This window comes from Pyxicephalus adspersus, chromosome 11 (assembly GCF_032062135.1).
Source record: "Pyxicephalus adspersus chromosome 11, UCB_Pads_2.0, whole genome shotgun sequence".
Taxonomy (NCBI): Eukaryota; Metazoa; Chordata; class Amphibia; order Anura; family Pyxicephalidae; genus Pyxicephalus; species Pyxicephalus adspersus.
In genome coordinates, this window is record NC_092868.1 from 28,848,067 (window position 1) to 28,867,952 (window position 19,886).

At 39.2% G+C, this 19,886-nt stretch overlaps 1 long non-coding RNA gene across 1 annotated transcript; it reads left to right on the forward strand.

Moving 5' to 3' along the window:
• Positions 1 to 954: 954 nt before the first annotated feature.
• LOC140341066 (uncharacterized) lies at positions 955 to 19,418 on the forward strand. The gene is made up of 3 exons (XR_011922796.1): positions 955 to 1,150; positions 13,141 to 13,426; positions 19,142 to 19,418. It is a non-coding gene; the product is annotated as an uncharacterized lncRNA (long non-coding RNA).
• Positions 19,419 to 19,886: the final 468 nt, after the last annotated feature.

Sequence of the window (19,886 nt, forward strand, 5' to 3'; positions counted from 1 at the left end):
AATGCCGGTATTTATTTTGCCATAAATGGTGGCAACTTTACCTGACATACAAAATCCTTGAGCTTTACAGGGGCTCATGTAATTATCTGTGTTTCCCATAGAAAAAAGCAAGGAGCCAGAGACAATGCATACTCTGGTTAGATCATCATTGGCTGAAAAGAATCACCATGGGACATGGAAGAAGCATGGGGAAGGGAGGAGTTGGAGCACAAAGAGCTTGGAGGGTGCTGGATCCGCCATTTTGTGGTGCCATAGGAGGTGTGCTGAAAATATGCAAAAAATGTTCACTTTGGCACAATATAAATATTTTTTATTACATTTAACCAATAATTTCAATTGTTTATTCCACACTTTCGGGATAGGGTCATCTCCAACTGTGTCACTGTCTGTATCTGTCTGTCATTTGCAACCCCTATTTAATTTACAGCGCATCGGGATATGTTGGTGCTATATAATTCCTGTTTAGTAATAATATTATTAGTAATAATTATTAATAAACTTCCTAGATTGTAAGCTCTTCGGGGCAGGGTCCTCTCCTCCTCGTGTCACAGTCTGTATCTGTCTGTCATTCACAACCCCTATATAATTTACAGTGCTGCGTAATATGTTGGCGCTATAGAAATTCTATTTATTAATAATAATAATAATAATAATATTAATAATAATATTAATAATATCAATAAACCTTTTGAGCACTAACTTATATATCAGCCATGTGCTTAAAAGTAATTTGACAAGGCCACATTTGCATTCATGCTCTTCTACAAATTTGTCTCTGTGATTCAGAATTATTGCTTAACAAAGCGCCCACACACCTTCCACTAAGCACTACCCAATGACTGTACAAGGAAACAAGTTGTCAATAAAGATTGTACAAGATGGGCGCGACCGTGCGTGTCTTTAGGATAAGGGCGGAAGTGACGACATCCGGTGTCACTTTGCCAGCAATCCATCTCCTTCCCTTGCTTCTCCATCCGGGGGTGAAAGGGCGTAGGCTCCGGGGCGTCTTCTGATGTTTGCTGGCCGTGTAACGGAGACGGCGGAGGGGAGGCCGTACAGCTGATATCCGGACGTCCTGTGTTGTTGGCGGGGAACAAGGAGACGCATTCCCCAGCCTGGGAGCGGTTCACACTGTACGGACAGCTGTCAGGTACATGACGCCAAGGGGAGTGGGGAGGTGCTGTGCCAATCATTGCACCATACAGGCTCCTCCAGTCATTGCTCAGACATGTATGATTGTAATGATTGATCCCAGTCATTGTGGCAATGAAAACCTTGGTGTGGCCATGCATTAGATGGCCATAGATGTTGTGCCAGTCTTTGCACCATATACATGGGGTGCTGCTCCATAGTGACTCCTCTGATCTGTATTATAAGATCTGTCATGGCTGCAATGCCCATACAGTCACTGCTGATCTGCACACAAATGATAAACCAGAGGTCATTTTTTAAAAAAATGAAAATTTCAGTGTGATGCACCCAATGCCAAATGTTCCATTAGTATGACAACATTTTCCTCCATTCACCACCCCCATATATTGTGATTACTGTATTTATAAATGTTCACCAGGTGTTGGTTAGATTCACATGGGTGAATTAGGTGTGATTTCTCATTTTAACAAGGTCACATGATCATGGATGAGCCTGGTGATCATGGAGGCCTCTATCGGATCTCTTCCCATCACTTGTCAGGATTTCTCCCCAGCTCCTTTTAGCTGGGTGCACCACCCGGCACTTTTCAGCAACCACCCGGCTATTTTTGGGTGATTACTGATGGGTTGGGTCACAATACAGGGGCCACCACCCTCCTAAAATTTCTTCCCACCCGGCTTAAAAAAGATTCTGAGGTGAGCACTGTTTCTGGACACATTTTGGGTGCTACTAATAGCTGCACGACAGAAGAGCTCAGCCTAAAATTTGCTAGTAGATTGTCCTACTTTCTATGCTTTTTCACCATGATAAAGCTTGGTTTGATTGCACTTCTCATTCTCACATATACCTGTTATGTTTTTGCATTTTATATTTAACATGACATCGGCCTTTTGTTCTATTCCTGATACATCAGTCTTTAATATTGGGAACTGGAGGGGCAGGCTTGGGAACCGACAATATGTGCTCATGCAAAATGTAAAACGTCAACCGATGTGAGTGAGCAGCGCACTGACTGCTCAGTCTGCTGCTCTTTCCATATTCAGCCAGGTTCCAAGCAGTGCTTGAATTGTAGTCAGCCTTTCTGTGGCCATCATTAGACTATATTTGTCTTTTTTTTTTTCTGTTTTCTGGTATAGGCGGTAGATTGTTCCTACTTCTTACACCTACGCTTCCAGTGGTCAGGTGGAACATAATGATTTCTGGGGAGACATGCTGTTGTTTTGACAGATTCTGTCATTCAAACGAAGCTTGTAATTTTTAAGCAGTATGACATAGGTAAATGACAAAATATGTAAATATTGTTTATAGAATGCTATATGAAGGATGTGTGAACAGTCAGTTGCATTATGTTACCTACTATTATAATAGCTGCTCTCCCTCCTAAAGTACAAGTGTGCCTACAACTAGGCTCAAAATGCTTCAGCATGTTTTATATTCTTCTGTGACCTGGAGTATTGCACCTCCTTGTCTCATGACTTGAATATCATGATGGTGTTACTTTCAGATGCATCCTTTAATATTTGAGACTTGCATGTGTTTGGGCAAGCACAGAGAAGATCAATGTCATAGCTGTAAATTAGCCCAGGTTTGAACTATTACCTTGCCATCTCTGTCTGCAGTAGAGTCCTTCTTTCTATTTTTTATTATAACTTTCAATAGGGCCCGCAGATATTGTCTGTTGCAATGCATTGCTCAGCAGAAAAGCTTTTCAGGAAATGGTAGTGAGGCTGCATCTCTACACAACGTTACTTCTGGTCTGGTGTTTGCTGCCCGTAGCTGGTGGCCAGGGGCTTGTATGAAATGACTTTTAAATTTGGCTGCAGTTTTCTTGTGATGGCCAAAATTATCATTCTGCATTCAATTGTCTCTTTGCATTTTATTTAATAGCATTTGGTGATGTGATTACTGTCAGATATTTGTCATTGTCGGACATGGAACTCAGAATGCATTAAATTATGTTCAGTGAGGACTTTGCCTTTTCTTATTGGTCAATTGCAGTGATTGATTTTTGTTAGTTGCACTAAATTAACCTTTTCACCTGTTTCTATGAAGCCGTTAATATCCATAGGTCTACAATTACAGCTGCTTAGTGTGATATAAGCTGTTATCACCATGAGCTTTGTACCTATAGTGAACACTGCAGAGCAGAAAATGCTGCATTCTTTTTAGATTGGGAAATGCAAATGCATAAAAAGTCTTTCTGACACTGACCTTGAGAATCTGAGTGTTTATTTAAAATATTGTCATACAACTATTGTTCTGTATGGTGTGGAAGTTTTATAGTAGGGTATGGTTGGAATGATTTTTACTTTTGTAATGTAACAGAATAGCTTTTTAGTATCTTTTTTTGCTAGAATAAAACTTGGCTGGAGGGGGATATGGGTGCATCCCTGTCAACACAGCACTTTACGCTTCATTGCACTCTCAAACAAGTGGGCTGAAATGCACAGGATGCTGCGCCTTGTGCTGTGGTGCGCTGCAACGCACATACATTCTTAGGGGTCTCACAAAGATTAGCAGCACAGCTCCCCAACGTATGTCATGCCATTGATGCTGAACAATGCAATCTATTTTGCAGCAGTGCTTGGATAGAAGAATAGAGAAGCAGCACAAGAAGGCAAGTGGGTGTGTTGCAGTGCAGAGCATGTTTATAGGAGGACGAGCTTAGATAGATGAGTGATAGGTGAGCTCATGAGTATACATTTTTTATCTTTTATCTTCTGTCACATGGTAGGAATGATGAGAACTGTAAATGAAGAAAAGCGGCAGCATTGGATTCCCACCCCGTTAGTTTGGGCTTGTTGTGTTTTAGATATCTCAGGACTAAATAGACATATATAAATCATTTTGGTAGGTAAAACGCTCATATTTGTGTTTTAACTTTGTGTTTTCCTATTATATGGAGTTTAATACTTGTCTGCACCACCACGGACTTCAAGAGAACAAATTCTGGTAGTGTGTGGCAGGGAGAATTGCATGTTAGGTTAATAGACTTAAAGCAGAACTAAATTTAGGAGAGAAAAAATTGTAGGTAGGGTATTATTGTAGAAGGGACAGAAGATGTCTTTTCTGCAATAATATAAACCTACCTGCTTGATCGAGACCATGGGAGTTGCATCCTTCTGCCTACTCTAGTCAGGATGGACAAAGTATCGGAACCAAGTGGAACATCACCTGTCCCTTCTACAATAATGAACCTGTCTGCTTACAATTTTGGGCTTTATGACAGTATTGTATTTTGGTTTACTGTTCAGTTACACAGGCAAGAACAAATTGTCCTGAAATCCAGGAGCTAGTTGTGAAAAGTTAGGAGATGGCTCCAATATGACATTGATTGGACATTTAGCAGGAGCCATATATTTCTTTTCCCCCATTCTTTATACCAGCCTGATTTGCTGTTCTCCTCCTCTGTCTTCTGAAGCAAATATGTATTGTTCAACCCCACCTGAAAATACAGGTTTATTTTTTTCTTTTCAGTCATCATTAATGGCTGTTTCAAACATCTATTCATGCATTAACTTTCATTGCAGCAGCCTATTAAGTTTGAATAGGCAGCTGATGAGTCTGAACACACAAAAAACAACCTTTTTGAGTTTGTTGGACATTCCATTTACAACTATTGGACATATTCTAAACGTGCCCTCTCTGGGCTAGGTGATCTGGTTCACACTTGTCATCCCAAAGGTGTTTCTTAGAAGTAAGACTAGGTTTTATCAAACCAAAATTTATGGAGCTGACACACTACAATATTTCCCTAAAGTGGGAAGAGCAACAGGTATTTAAATGTCTTTGTATGCTGCAACCTAACAATACCCTCACTGGAACTCCAGCAGGACAAAAAGTCTTAGGTTTCTTGTTTCCATTTTATGTATACTACTACACTCTTTATACATGCCTGCCTTGTTTCATTACAAAGTCCAGCCTGGTTAGCAATCATGACTTCCTTCATACAGTGGAGTCGCACATAGTGTAATTGCTCAGGGACAGTGAGCTTGTTCACAGAATCCCCACGTGTTGGAAAATAAAGGGTAAAAAACCTGAAAACTAATGCAGACACCACAGCCATTACATTGGGTTTGGATATGCTTTAAATGATCACAGTTGCTTTTGACAGCGGAGTTATGGTTATGGTTGCGGCACATTCACAATTAAAATATGTGCTGCTTCTAGATACGGGCGGATGAGCTGTCTGTGTAGACTGATACTACACACCCAGATTAAGAAGAAACTATATTGGTTTAGGGTTACATGTATTTTTTTCACTTTATAATATATAACGTCATGAAGGGTTGCAACACATACAAGCACTGGTAGTTTGTAGTCTTTATAAACTTGACTTGCCTGCAAATTTAGTAAGATTGGTGACTGTTCAGATTGCAATCATCGCCTCTCCTCCTCCATTCAATTAGGAACAAATCCCTGCTGACCCATTGACTTGAGGACATTCCTGCTTGAGCTATTGTAGTTGGTAGGACCATAGGAGGTGGACTTTACATACCTGAAGTATGAAGATTTTACTACAATCCCTATCTGTACATGTCTGGGTGTATTCTGGGGAATGCCCCAAGCTGCTTCAAAATATGATATAAATATCTCATCTTCTGTATTGTGGTTTAGAACTATTGGTAGCTGTGACCACGTTGGAACATAAAAGGAAATGATTGAAAGGTTTCCATTGATATGCATATTTATTTTAATCTTTATTTTTTTTCTTTTACCCTGCTGACATGTAGTTTTTTTGACAATATATGCTGCCCACATGTTTCAGTATCTGTAGTAATTTTAGAAATTGATGTAACTTTACAGCATTATAAACAGTCAGTGGTTTTTGGGCCGCAGAAGGTTATTGTCATAATTTGTAGGAAGTGCAGAAACGCAGTATTGCAGAATTTCCTGCCAAAAAGAATCCCCTCTTTCCTCTTCACCCAATCTCTGCCGAAGATTGGAATCTGGAGGGATGGCAAAACTTCTGAGCACGTCCAGCAGAATTAGTTCTTCACAGCCCAGAATTGTGCCGAGCCGTACACAGGGCTGTGTGACTCCATGTGCTGTAATAGCCTCTGTGTTGTGTGTGTTTGTTATACAGTCTTTTTTGTCATGATAAAGAAACCCAGCTTGTCAGAACTTTTCATTAAAAGGACTAAAGACCTCATATCTCATTATGACACCATTAGTGTAGTTTGACGTTTTAACATGAACAGTTAAATAGCAAAATGATAAATCCCAGGAAGCTTTGTACCTAAACGATTACCATGCGCTAAGGACTCTTTGCATGTGTACATTTTTGCTCACTGCACTGCACGAAAACACATTTTTACCCATTTAGTGTGTGGCTTAAAAACTTATTTTAGTACAGAAGCTAGAGGACATTACACTTGCCCAGCTCCATGTTTTTATTTTTTTTTTTATCTCAGTTAAAGGGGGTTGTGATCTCACTAAGTTAGCAGACCTTGCTGATTTACTGCAAGTTCTTTAATTTTGTGTGTACTGCTTTGAATACAGCCTGCTTGTTTGGTATCCCTTAGACCAGGGGTCTGCAACCTGCGGCTCTTCAGCCTCCTTGTTGTAGCTCCCTTCGGCTGCCGCGGGGAGATCTCTGATGGGGGATCCCCTTCCTCCCAAGACACTGCGGAGGAGGGGGATTCCCTATCCGGTGTTCTAATGAAAAAAATCTACCAATGAAATAGATCTACCACGGGGCGTGTACAAATGGGTGTGTACAATGACATCCCCCTCCTTTGAACCCTAATTCCTCTGGAACGGGGAGATGTACAAAACCAAAAATGTAGGTGCAAGTGGGGGACACCTGTGACTAACACCCCCTAAAATTTAATTGTTAGGCTATCATCAGAACATAAAGAACTCTGCCCATCAAAAAAATCTACCGTTACACATTGCTGGAGGCACCTGAACCCCAATTTCTCTGGAACAGGAAGGGGGTACAGGTGAACAAAATTAGAGGTGCAAGTGGGGGACACCTGTGGCTAACACCTGCTAAAAACTCCACCCATCAAAAAAACCCCTACCCTGTTACACATTGTTGGAGGCTTCTAGCACCTAAACCCCAAATTATCTGGAAACGGGGGTACAGGTAAAAAAAAATTGAGGTGCAAGTACGGGACACCTGTGGCTAACACCTCCTAAAAATTCATAAAAACTCTGCCTATCAAAAAAATCTACCCTGTTACACATTGGTGGAAGCATCTAGCATCTGAACCCCAATTTCTCTGAAACGGGGGGGAGGCGGTATAGGTGACCAAAATAGAGGTGCAAGTGGGGGACACTTATGGCTAACACCACCTACAATTGAATCGCTAAGGCATCGTCAGAAAATAAAGAACTCTGCCCATGAAAATAATCTACCCTGTTACACATTGCTGGAGGCTTCTAGCACCTGAACCCCAATTACTCAAGATTGGGGGGTACAGGTGAACAAAACTAAAGCTGCAAATGAGGGACACCTGTGGCTAACACCCCTTAAAATTTCATCGCTAAGGCATCGTCAGAACATAAAGAACTCTGCCCATCAAAAAAATCTACCCTGTTACGTTAGAAGCCTCCAGCTAATGTAACAGGATGATACGTTGGAAGCTGGAGGCTTCTAGGGGCATAGTTCAGTGTTTAATTTATTTCAAAGTAGGCCTACACATGCACACGTGTTGTAACAGGTAAAATTAAAAAAATATTAAAACTTTTAAACGTTTATAAACTGTGTTATGTTTTGCGGCTCCAGACTATTTTTCTTTAGTGGAAGAGGAGGCAAAATGGCTCTTTTGATAGTAAAGGTTGCTGACCCCTGCCTTAGACAAATCACAAAGTAATGAGAACAGTTTCAGTTCCAGAAATGGCAAAAATTATAATTTCATCTCATTGTCCGTGCTATGGCTATAATGTCGGCACAGTCCGGGAGAGAGCCCTGCATCAGGTCTAACCCCGATATAAAGCTTGGCCCCTGTTCTAATAGTGGCTCAGCCTGTGAATGATGTACATAGAATGGACTCCTGCATATTATTCCTTGTTGGGATACTTGGCAACATCTGACTTACATTTTGGTGGTTTCCCCATGGAATGAAAGTAGGGAAATGTTGATGTTTATATTAATCATTCAATCAGTTCTTTCAGTAGCAAAGTCAGTTAATTTGAAAGACAGTTATTGTATATCTATTATTGACTTATGTCATCCTACTTTATTGTTAGCAACATTTTTATTCAACAGCAGAATTCATTTTTTTTAAACCTAGGTTCCATGGTGTTGATTTGGTCTGTGGCTAGTCGTGTGTGTGTGTGTGTGTGTGTGTGTGTGTAATTCTAGCAATGTTGCAAATCTAAACGTGCATTACTTTCTTTTTACTAGCATTACTAGTCTACAAGTATGCTTTAGGCTAAATTCAGGCAGGTGTACTGCTTCTCCGCACCCCTTTTTTGACCGTCTTGGAGTGTTCATTAGCAATTTTGCATTTGGTGAAGGGGTTGGACGTTTATCAAAGCAATTGAGCAGCAGACCACTCTGAGACACTGCATGAACCATCTCAAAACCTGTACCCCAAAATACCTGTATTAAAAAAGCAATTCAAGTAATCCCATTTGTTTTAATGATGGGGGCTGATTGAGGACTGGTTGATTCTGCTTTCTACAGTGAGCTGTGTGGAATGGGTCTGATGGACATGGTGTAGGGAAACCGAGGCCGTCTGCTCTCTCATTTGTAGTCTGCTGCTTCTCCAGTGATTGCATGATTTCAACTCTTCACTGAAATATTCATTTTTTGGCACTGAAGCATTGTCAAATTACTATTCTCTACACTGTACTTTTGATTATCACTAAGTGCTTGCACGTTAAAAGTAAACTGAGCGACGTTTACCCTTGCCTTATAATCACGGCTGTCAAGACATCGGGAAAGAAAATGGAGAAATATGAAATTATATTCTAAAAGGTAGAAGCGAGAGCAAGTCATATCCCATTCCTATTTGATTCTAGTTGATGGACTTCTAGCATAATCTAGTCATTTTCTTCCAACCTGAACTGTCCCTGACTCACCTATTTCATTCCCTGGATTAGATTTCTTTTATTTATAGAGATTTTACATTGCACGCCTCCTCGCTTTCAGAAAGTGGTTTACAGCCCATTACTTGCTCCCTCTTCAGTCTTCTAATCTTGATTGTCACTGCATCTAAAATCGGACATGTAATAGGAAAGGTTTTATTAACAATAAGACAAGAGGGGACAAGACAAATATCCAATGTGAACTTTGTAAATACGGGCTGATTTTTGTAAGCATCCCTATTAGTGTTATTTGTTTTACCTGTTGATCCAAAAACTGCTGTTAACGTTGGTGACTGCATTTTTTATTTTGCCTGTAGTTTCAGCTAAAGAAATGTAGCTTTTCTTTAGCTTTGGGACAGAGTAGATGTGACCTCATTCTTCTGTCACCAAAGAGATTTAAAAAAAAAAAAAAATGGTAGCTAATAGCTCTGAAAAGAGTAGAAAACCTCTTTACATTGTACTCAGGAAGCCTGGTTTCCTGCATTTCCTGTCATTACTTCCCCACTCTGTAATGCTTATGGAGTTTCCCATAATAGGGAATCTCGGCTATTCTAGTGCAGGGAAATGTTCAGCTTCTCATGTAAATGTAAGACACAAGATTCACACCAATCTGCTTTTTTTAAATAAAACACCATTTTTGCATCCCCTCCACCTATAAACTGACCTGATGTGTGTTTTAGGTAGAGTGGGGAAGTTTTAGACCAGTAGAAACCAATGAAAACTTCAATTAAACCTAAACACTAAGCCTTATTACAGCTACAAAAGTCATTTCCGATATGTAAACATTTTGCAGATTTATTTAAATGTAAGTCCTTGCTCAGCCTCTTCCTGTGTAAGGGTACAAGCATTTTGTCCCGGTCTTCCAATGGTTTCTTCAAAGTCAAAGATTAGCACTACAAAAATAAAAAGTAAATTTTATAGGCCAATTTATACTAAATTCCTGTGCAGTCATAAAGTGCTGGTGCTGTTACTGCCTGTGGGTGGTTTACCTATCGGGTATGTGCGTGTTGGGTAGAAGTAAAAAGGGATGAAAAAGCCTAGCTGGACACATGAAATGCAACCCCCATCCCCATGGCCTTTGTGCTTTTGTAGCATGATCGTCTGGTTCCATTGTGCTCTTTAGATTTGTAAGCTTCACAAAGAATAAAAAGTTTTCCCTCTACTGCGTTTGTAACCCATTACTAAATATCTATGGGACATGGCACCAAACTTCCATTTTGGGAATGTTTACATCAGAAATCCTTGCACATGTCTTTTACACAGAGCGTATGCGTACCCCATCATTATGTAGAAATGGACAGAGAGTGTGCCTATAATGCTGGCTATTGAGGGGCTTAAAGGGTTCCTTTAAAGTACTGTATCCACTCTGTAGACCGAAAAATAGGGGTTGGAGGATACTTTTTATTGTGTGTTTTGATCTGGGAACAATATAAAGAGATGGTGTATGTCTACATACATACATACATACATACATACACACACTATAAAAAGTATACACACACCTTCTAGGTTTTTGTGATGTAAAAAATGAAATCCCAATAGATCATTTCAAAACTTTTCCCATCTTTTCAATGTTACCTTTAACCTGTAAAATGCTGTTGTCCCATATTTTCTCCAAGTTTTGATGATTTTGTTCCATTGTATATCCAATGTTGTAGAAATGTTTTGCTTCCTTTCCCCAATGAGCCCAATGCTCCGTGGCTTTTGCTGTATCAAGGAAATCCTACTAGGTCAGCTAAACATTATTTAGTTAATTAGCATTTCTTTAATTTATGTCAGGTGTGTACCCAAGAAGAGTGAATGCTGTAATTAAATCAAAAGGTGCTTCAATAAAGTATTTAAGGGCGTTCACACCAATGTAAGCAGCTTATTGTACGTTTTTATATACTATATCTTTTATAATTTCCCTAACAGATGTTTGTTTTTTATTAATTGAATTGTAGAGGTAAAGGTCACTTTAAAAATGGGAAAAGTTTTGAAATGTTTTATTGTGACCTTATTTTTTGCATCACAAAAACTTTTGTTTAGCAAGGCTAAACTGCATCACTACAAATGCATCAACTGCATTTGTAGTGAGGGTTTATTGGTATATTCATTTTTTTTTATTCTTTGAGTCCCTTTAAATGTTACTGCTCTGGGCCCAGGAATGGCATAACACACATACAAGTCTGAAATGGGCTTTAGAGTTCACATTTATATCAACTAGGCATCTGAAAAAATTATGACCTTCAACAGACCTTCCTCTTTAATATTAAAGCTTCTTGCACTGTCTGCTTCCCCTCCCTAAAATGCCATAAAGTCAAAGATCTGCAAAGCTGTTCTCTAACTATATTAAAATAACCTTAAACTAGCTTTGCTGGTTGGTTACACTGGTGTGTGTGTTCATTTGCTGCAGCGGATTTTCAAAGTGCTTGTACAGTACTGTGAATGAGCTATTAATTCTTCTGAACATACACATATATTTCTTTTATTATTTGTGTGTTAATGTTGTGTTACAAGAACAGAACCACCCCACATAACATGGATGTCCGCTCCTTCTATTCTAGTTTACATTATTTAATTTATGACTGCTTTTATCTTATCTCATTGAACTTTGTCCTGTCAGCTACAGACCTTCACAAGATAAAGGTTTGGCAAGAATTTGTAATCGATCTGTTATATACATATTACACAGGAATAGTTCAGTTGGTATTCCTTATTATATGTTTACTATGTAAAACATTTTTTTAGACATTACAAAGATGATACAGTGGAAAAAGTATAGTGTACTTACAGGTTTCTGTTAGCAAAATATCCATGCTTTCTGGATTTGTTTAAAATGTCAGGGTAAAAATAAATACCCGATACAATGCATTCACAATTTTACACAGAGGTCTATGAATTATTGGTATACAGAAAACTGTTCCACCTTTCACTAACTTAGGTCATTGGTGCATGGACTGCCTTCCACAAGGGACACTACCTGTTTATGCACATTGACAAACATGCAAATGTTTATGCACATTGCCTAACTGTGGAGATGGCATTGCATGTTTCCAAAACGAAAACTTGAATGGTCAACAGAGGGTCATGGAGTTCATGGAACTTGACAGGTGTCATTGGTCCCTCTGCCTGCATAGATGGAACTATATCAATCTCTCTTGGGAAAACTGACAAATAAATTGGAGTATTGTTTGGATACTCGTTTTTTTGTTTTTTTTTTAATCTAATTGTTAGTGATTGACCATTGGACTAAATGATCCCTCTACAGACAGGCATTTGGGCTACTAGCTTTTGCTGCTTCTTATAAAGAACAACACTGTCTGTCTAGCTGTTTTTGTTTCCACTGTTCATGAAGACCATTCCTAACTATTATTTCCAGTGAAAAGAACGGTGTGTCTGTACAGTAATCATTTATCTCTAGTCCCCATCCTCCTTGCCCATCCACAGATCCATTCTTATGTGGAGAACTACATCTATCCTTCTGACTGAACCAGTAAATGGCATTATGTAATAAAATCATACCAAGCTTCCTCAATACCTCCCTTTGACAGTACACAAACTGGAGGGGGAAGGGCAGTATTTGGGCCAATCGGGTCCATCATCCACATGTGCAGCCAAGCAACAAGCCGAAATGGAAGAAAGTGATAATAATGAAATAGGTGGCTGTTAAGCATTAAAATGTATAGTGTTGTTGTGTTCACTGATTACCTTTTGCGGAGCCTTATGTATGTCCAGGTGAAGTGTTCCCAGATCTGTAATGATAGTCTTGATGTGAAGGTGGGAAAATGACTTGGGACAGAGCCATGTGATAGTTGACTGGGACAAATATTAAAACTATGAACAGCACCTGTAGACGATCTCTTTGGACTGAGGACAGTTAGTGTTACATTTACCTGTTTCCACATCTGTATGTTATCAATGTTATAAATGTTAGTTTGATAACCATATGTATTTCTTTATTTTCAGGTTTTTAGACCCCCCCCCCCCTTCCTTCCCAAAAGAGGAGTTTGTTTGCAACCATCTACTGTACGAAGACAAACGTCTACCTTACAAGTGAAAGTGTTGTCCAGTTGTCAAGTGATTCATGCATTATAGAAGGAACGGCACTTTTATGTGGATTTTAAAGCCTGTATTATTATTGTGAAGACATCTGAGATCACATCGCACATTAGGTTTTGAGTTCGTATCATCTGGTTGGACATGTAGGATGTTCTGAAATTCAGGTCATAGCATGCAGCCGTTCTTTATGAAGGTAAGTTCTGCTTTTTTAGTGTTCAGAATATATATACAGCGGTGTTCTCCCCAGCCCCTTTTAGCTGGGCGCACCACCCAGCACTTTTCAGTAATCACCCGGCTGTTTTTATGTGGCTACTGAAGAGTTGGGTCACAATACAGGGGATGCCACCCGCCTACAATTTCTTCCCACCTGGCTCAAAAAACTTCCTGGGTTGAGCACTGTACAGTTCAGTTGTGTAACTCACATGTGTGTTTTTTTTTTTGGCAAAGCCATTCAAAATTATCATTCCTACACTGTAGGGTTACCGTTCTGGTTAAATGGCTTTCAGCTATCTGGCTGCTATTTTCATGACTGTATCCAGGAGGGCAAGTTGTCAGTGTGTTCTATATCATGTCAATCTACAGCTGGTTAGGCCTGTCATTGTGATATAGAAAAAGGGCTGTTCGAGACCTCCTGCAACTAAGGCGCAAAGGCAAAGTTTGATTGTTCGCCTCCAGCTTTTGAGTTTCTGACAATTCAAGACTTTGGTGGTTTTAAGGGTTAAGAAACCTTGAAGGTATAGTGCCAGGAAAGAACTAATTATTTTTGCTGACTGGCTATTCATATACTGGCTGTTCACGCTCCATGTGATGACTCAGGTTTACAAAATGAGGCGGCCTCTCGGCTACAGAGGTCATACTATTTGTAGGTGATTCAATCCAAAAACTGAAGTATCTGTTTTGGAAGAGTAACCCCTGCATGTTCATGACGTGAGTTGTTTTTATCCAAACAGAAAGTATGTGACTGAGGTGCATTTTGGATTTTGGCAGTGGATTTCGCAGGACATTATTATTGCAAGCTGAGTGGACATGGTGACACGGTGCAGTGTTTGCTGGTGAACTCGGTTTCACTTTTTCCTAGGATTACCCTTAAGATGTCAGCCTTCGACGACTTTATTCAATGATGTCTGGACACAGTACTTAGACCAGTGAAAAATACAAAAGTCCTAAAATCTAAATGTAGTCCTGTATATGGATGTGTTCTACTTGTCTCTGTACAGTGAGACTCTAGCAATTCTTTTCAATTCATTGTTCATCCATTTAAGCCATCATATAGAGCTGCTATATAACCGACCAGACTGATCAAAGCACAACACCTAGCATGGTAAAGGAACCCTATTGACAGCTAGAATCCTGTGTTTGTAGGATGTCCTTTATTAATTATGCATATCATTCACTTACATTCCTCAAAGAATGTACAAACATGTTATAATGAAAGCCTTATCAACAAAGAGCATGTCCTTATGACACTTCTTTGGATGCAGTGAGGGGGAAGAGATGAGTGTTCTGAATTGGAGGCAGTTGCTATTTGTCTCCTTGTTGCTATGCAGCTGCAACATATGGACACATTTTGGCAGAATTATTCAAGAAACTCGCCACATATCGGGGCACAAATTTTTACCTTGCTCTGGAATTTCATGTGCGATTCTCTGCTTGTATATAATTTGTGATTCTCTGTTACACAGATAGAAAATGTGAATATTATAATTTTATTTTCTCCAACCATGCCCGGTCTGTGTTTTACTTCTCTCCTTTAACACACTAATCTCTATATTTGACACCGTTATATATAATGCAACTTTATAGATATAGTTTGGATTTTAATATGTTTTTGATTTTGCTGCAAGCATCTGCCTCTCCTCCTCTGCTTTTTACCAATAATTCTTGTACCAGCTGCTGCTTTTTCCCCCACTGTAAGGATCATTTGTTGCATTGGCCTGACTCTCTGCTGTATCCGTGTAGCAGGTGGAGCAATCTGTTGCTCATCACTTGCCAAACGAAATATTCATCTGTTGTGGTGTTGGTAGGGATGGCGCGTTCACAGTAAGATGTTAGAGCTAAACTGTTTACTCTGCTTTGGGAATAAGCCTTTAACTGCATTTATTTATGTCAAATTCTTAATGTGAAATGTGTTGTAGGTGGATCCTGCAGTAAAATGTAAATTTTGCTTATTGGATCTGGGCCCCACCATGCAATGATAGTGGTTGGAAAATGTACTTCTAAGGAAAAGGGTTTGGGTGGAATTCTTATATTCCCCATGATCTCACCTGAAGACAAAAGACATTGTCCTAGGGTTAAACCAATGGGTGTAAGATAAGTATATATTTTAAATTTTTTTCCTTGCAGCCACTATCGGTTTTTACTGGGGGATTCTTTTAATGTCATTCTTCACAATGGTACCAGCACCACGTGTGTCCTTTTCATATTCAGCTCATGCATTCAGAGCAGTGTGTGGGTGTAATCCTTACACTAATGTATTTTCTCTCACTGACAAAGCTTTTCTCATCAGAAGGATGACATCACCTTTGTTCTAGCATTATCCAGGGCGATCATCGACTTCTGGACTAAGATGCTTCCACAGTAATAACCAGGGCCCTGTGTAGTACTTGGCTTAGCTCCTTCAGCATATTCATGCCGTATGACTACTTGCAGCAGACGTATATCACCACAGCAAGATTACTTGTAAATATCGCTGACTTTTTACATTTTTTTTGTGGCTATAGACCTGTGTGTGACTTGCTGCAAGCTTTTGCTAAAGAAGTCTGAGAAGCTCGTGTAGTGTTCAATTTATCAAAAGCTGTAATGTGAGTTTGTCTATGAATTGCTAGAACTGTGAAATGCGTATTATTCACTTGTTAGTGCGGCATGTTGGAATAATGTGTCCTTTTAAAATCCAAATCTTGAACAAAAGGAGGGAATGGTAGATTCTCTGTTTAGATGAATGCAAGTGGTTGTTGCCCCAGAATAGTTTGTGGATATGTACACCCCAGTAAAAACATGTATTTCCCCCAAAATGTGTCATTTAGGACTTCTGTTAAGTTTTTTTTTTTTTTTCTCATTTGGAAAGTACCTGGAGTCCCATGGATACTATGCCATCTAAGTAAATAAAAAGTAGAGAATCGAAAGCTGGGTTTTTTTTTTTTTTTTTTTAGACAAAACAAATTTGTAGTGTATATTTCACACGATCAATCCTATATAACGACAATGGTAATATGTGGTCATTCCCAATTAATAGGCGTGGGATATGTAGACCATTAGCTATAAATGTCAGATACCTGACTAAATAACATAAGTATAAGACGTAAAGTCCCTTGTCCCGTCGTGTTTTACCGTGTGGCTTCCTCAGGGTATTGCCAGAGAACGATAATACCTGTTATTGGGTGTAGCTAGTTGTCTCGTTAGGATTATAAGTCCATAATGATGAGGAGAGGGATATTAGATCCAGATAATTCAAGATATTGCCAGAAGTAAATGTAGATCGGCATCATGTATATTGTAAAGATGACAGTAGGGTGCTGCGTGGGATCAGCTTTCTATTTGGTGAGGTATAGGTATCGGCCTGCAGCGTGTGTTGCTATGCCATCTAAACCATTCTTATAAAACCAGTTGTAACCTTTTGTGTTACAGAGTGGATCTGTACATTTTCTACCTGAATAGACATTTGGGAATTTAATATTAGCTTTTCTCCAAACTGACAAAAGGAGGTGGGAACCCAAGAAAGCTATTCATCTGGAAGCAGGTTTTCTATCCTGCTTGTTTCTATGATACAACTTTGGCAGAGACTTAAGCTGATTTAGCAAGTTTCCTTTGTGCACTTTCACATACAGTTTAATTTTGTAAAATTCAGTGGGTTGAACATTCTGTAATGTGTGAGTACCTATGTATAAATAAATGCAGTTATTCAGCAATAGGATCTAAAAGCTTTACATCCATAATTTTATTATGGGCATATGTACGGTACAATAAGTGCACCATCAAGAAAATTGGTGCTCAACCCCCCCAAAACAAAATGTGACCTATAGAAATGACATTTGAAAGCCATAATACATAAGTGCCCACTGTTGGAAAGCAACTTATTCCAACTCTTCTTACCTTTAGTTACACGGTAATTAATCCAGTACATGTTGGTCCTTAATGGTCCCCGTTGTAGATTTTCTTTTTTTGATCATGAAATAAACTCGCTTATCAGTGTACAAAATATTTGTTTTTAAAACTTTTACTCTAGTCAGGTAAGGACTGTACAGGGTGATATTTGGCCACATACCCTTAGTACCACTAAAATATCTAGGAGGTGACCCTGAGTTGGCGTTCTCTCTCAGACATCAATAAGATCAGGATCAGCCATTATTGAGAATTTCTGGATGTTGCATATCTATCTGCTCTCTGTTAATACCTGAAATCACAACACCTGCTAGATGGGATGTCTCTTATCATTGATTTCCTTTGCAGCTCTAAAATGTTATGTTGCAGAATGCAGAAAACCACAAGGAAAAACTGTGTAAGAATCCAAAGATGAGACGTGTATACTCATTTTTGTAAAAGGAAGCTGAATGATGAGGATCATTTGTCATGATGGAGTGGAATTTATTTAAAAATGTTTCATTTAGTTGAGGCAATCACATTTTCTCAGAGCAGCAAAAGCAGAGTAACACATTCATCCTTTACTATCTCTGTTTTATTGTGTGTTGCATATTTATAGGACGTAATTACTTGTGGTACACTTTCCACATTTGGCAGTATGCAATAGGCATGTTAGATTGATCTTTTTTTTGTTACATATGCTGTTTATTCTCCATTTATCCATTTAAATGTTCTCACCTTTCCTTGTGTAATTATTCAACCCTGCCTAACACCCTTGGCTTCTACCTTGTTCACCCCCCCCCCCCCCCTTTAATTTGCCGACTACAGCATTGCAGAAGGAGGAAAGGAAGGAACAGTCTAGCATTCTTGTTCAATTTAGCATGTTACCTTCCCATCAATGACATCCTCCAGTTCCATTTCAATGTGTTCAGCACATTGTTCACTTTCAGCATCTCTCAGAAAAAAACCAGGTGTTGGGGATAATGTAAAGCTACATACAGGTTAGATGCATGAAGACTGAAGGATGCATAAACACGTGCTATACATACAGCGCCGTTCTGCTCTATGGAGAGGGTAGGGGGGAAACAAGTGAGTGAGCGGCACTGTGCTGCACTCTCCCCCCCCCCCGTCACTTGTGTTGCGATCGTTCATGGATCCTCCAGGACAGATCCATGGACAACGTTGGACCAGTGCTGTACACATGTCAGAGTGTAGTTTAGAGTTGAGAGGACAAACTTTCCCTAAACAAATATTCATAGTGAGTTTTATATGTGGTATCTCAGAAACTGGACACATTCAATAAAAAGTACTGATATAAATTGACAGGTAGCAAAATCCTCATCTATCATACTGACTGTATGAATGCTGAAACTTTACACTTTTTTTGCTTTGCATTATTTATATAAAAATGAATGTGAATTCCTTTCTAATGTTTTTCCTACAAATAGAAAACATTGCACCTATCCAGCATTGCATAACTCCAAACCTTAAGAGACCTACAGGCCAGATAAGGGCAAAATCTATAATTAGTTTGCTAAACATTGCTCAGGTTTATTTAAGTTGGTTAACCCTTATTCTTGTGAACAATATTGGTATTCAGGTTATCATTTTTTTTCATGGTAATAAAATGAATCAGTAATGGTATCTGTGACTCAAATGCAGAATGTGGGTAACCTGCGGTGTTAAAAGTGCTTCTGTGTAAGGAAAATGTCTTGCTGTTAGCTATGTATTTATAGTGTTATAGCAGGTATACTCATAAACATATTTTTTCAGTTTGTTTTTCATCAGTTATTGTGTGGTTTGCTTACAGATTGCTTTTCTTGTTTTTCAGATGTGTCTCTAGTGCATTCACAATGCCAGGATTGCACGCTACTGGAGAGCATATTAGGACATCTTAGCCCACCTGATAGAGGACGTGGTTTTGACCTTGGATGTCCTGAGTGTCTTGTTTCCACTTTTAAAAGCATTCTACTTGGGTTCTGCGGTTGCTCCAGACAATCTTCAGAATTTGAAGGAATCTGGGTTCATTGAACTATATTATAAAGATATACTCGGTGTTCAAGTCGTCTTTCCTTACTGCCACCCGTCACAAAAACGACCAACATGTCTACCTCCTCGTTGCGCCGGCAGATGAAAAATATAGTCCACAATTATTCAGAAGCTGAAATTAAAGTGAGGGAAGCTACATCAAATGATCCATGGGGTCCATCCAGCTCTCTCATGTCTGAGATTGCAGATCTCACCTACAATGTTGTGGCATTCTCAGAAATCATGAGCATGATATGGAAGCGTCTTAATGACCACGGGAAAAACTGGAGGCATGTGTATAAAGTAAGAATACCCTCACATTTTCTGCTTTATTTGGTAAAGTATAACTTCAAATAAGACTGATAGAAAGCAATCCACTTTGGACGTTGTAAGCAGGGTTTGAAGAAGGGTACATTAAACATGCTACACGTACTGCCAGTCTTATTTATGCTGACTAAGCAGCTCATTTCGTGATTGCTTAGGTGTTGGGGGCACAGGACCAAGTTCTGTTTTTACTGAAGACATTTAGACTTCTATACTATCTCATT